The sequence below is a fragment of the Ananas comosus genome, unplaced genomic scaffold (genome assembly GCF_001540865.1).
Source record: "Ananas comosus cultivar F153 unplaced genomic scaffold, ASM154086v1, whole genome shotgun sequence".
Classification (NCBI taxonomy): domain Eukaryota; kingdom Viridiplantae; phylum Streptophyta; class Magnoliopsida; order Poales; family Bromeliaceae; genus Ananas; species Ananas comosus.
This window is the reverse complement of record NW_017893546.1, coordinates 1-2,105: the sequence shown is the minus strand read 5'-3', so window position 1 is coordinate 2,105 and position 2,105 is coordinate 1.

Genomic DNA, 2,105 nt, shown 5'->3' with positions numbered 1-2,105 from the left:
TATATATATATATATATATATATAAAATAGAAAAAGTGCCTAATGGTAGAGAAATAGAAAATTAATAAGAATCTATGGCATTAAAACTGAGGGATGTAAAACCAGTAGCTTTAGTACGATCATCTGATTTAATTTAAAAGTAATTTTAACAAAAATGAAAAAAAAAGTCTAAAATCTTTTAATTGAATATATATCGCGTGATTCAGAATACTCTACGCGGTTTCTATAATATCCATAGCATGCTCTTTAGATTTCTCAAAAAGGCATTTTTCTGAATATTGAGGCTTTAACTAACGGTAGGCTGCATGGACATGGAAGAGAGAGAGAGAGAGAGAGAGAGAGAGAGAGGGTAGGTATTTCTTGTGTCAAAAGTTCACAATATGTGTGTTGATAGCCGAATCTTCCGATGCCTTGACCCTCCTCGTGAAGTGTGTCGGGGTGGAAATCGGCTGCTGATAGTGACCCTCGAAGTTTGCGCCCACGACGGGTCAAGCGATTCGACCGATGAGGGATCAAATCGGTCGGGTCCGAAAACCTCCTTAGTAAATTCGTTTTGGCAAGATGAGCCGAATGAACAGGTGGGGCCTATATTTCGGCTGAGAGATGAGCCGAATAGCTGGGACAAAAACGAGATCTGGTCGGCCTGAGGAGCCGAAAACGACTTTCTATTAATAAGAAGGGAGTGATGCCCGGAGGGCAGACAGACTCCGAGGAGGCTAAGTTACAGGAACTACTCCTAGGAAAAGCGATAAATGCAGAAAAGAAAGATGCAGGAAAATAAAGGTGGTCTTTTGTGCGCAGGGGCGAAGACCCGTTTTCAGGGTACTATAGGCCTATTTATATATTTTCCCCTTGTGTTCAGTTATTGCACGATTGGCCATCTTCTCCGGATTTGGAGGACCACGTTCGGCCGATTGGAACTGCTGTTGGGAACCGCCCATAACCGCTTGCGGTTGTCACGTTTTTTCGAACAAACGCGGCTCATATCTCCTGGCGCATTTTTCCGTGCTCCCGATCCAGTGCTTTGAATCCTGAATATGAATATGAACCCAGTGTGCCAACTGTCCGCGCCGGATTGGTTCAACAATTGCCCCCTCGGCAGCTTTCGAAGCGACGCTTCGGTAGCTGGCGCGATCTTCAACTTCTTCTTGCCGAAAGCAAGCTTGATCCGAGGCGTGTTTCTCGGTCCAATCAAATTCAAATTTTCTGACGAGATCTGCAGTGATTCGTGACACAATCTTTCGTACGGTTTTAGCCTTGGCCGTTGATTCTTTTCTCCACGGCCTTTGATCACATTCTCAATTTTGTCTCATACGCGGCATTAATTAGGTCATCTTAATTACCGCCGTCTATTCATCATTATAGCCGATCTCGGGACTCGTAATCGACGCGATAGTTCGATACAACAGCCTTTTCTTCTTCATCAAGCTTCCCATTCTTTTTGTCTCTTTCAATTCTTCTTTCTTTTCCTAACCGAATCTCTCGGCTCTTCTCTTCTTTTGAACAATGTCTCTGGTTCCTCCTCTTCCTTCTCATTCATCTCTTGACTATACCATACTCAAACCCTTCGTTGATTTAGATCCTTCTAGGTTTATATTAGGACCTTCTCTTTTAGACATACCATCCCCTACTGACTCCCCTTTCTCTGATGAGGGATTTCCTCTGAAAAGAGTTATTCATCTCCATTCTTGATACTCATCAGCTTCGACAGGGAAGAGTCTCAGAACTTGGCCAAGTGTCTCTGAAGCGTATTTGGCTTGGTTAGATAGAGTAGAATCCGCTTATGGCGCCTCCTGGCGAGAAATAGGTATTTATGAAGCGATTCAATTATCTCGGCACCCTCCTGTAGCTGATAATCTTCTTCTAGCCGCCGCTCTTTGTTTCTGGTCCCCTGTTTCTAATATTTTTCTTTTCAAAAAAGGACCTCTAACCCCCACTCTTTTTGATGTAGCCGCCATTGTTGGCTTACGCCCTCATGGCGTCACCTTTCTATGGCCTACAATCCTGATGGTGTGTCTGATTTCGAAGCACACTTCGATCTTAATGATTTGACTTACTCCAAATTCCTCCGAAAATTTGCAGGTGAATCCCCTGCTCCAGTCACC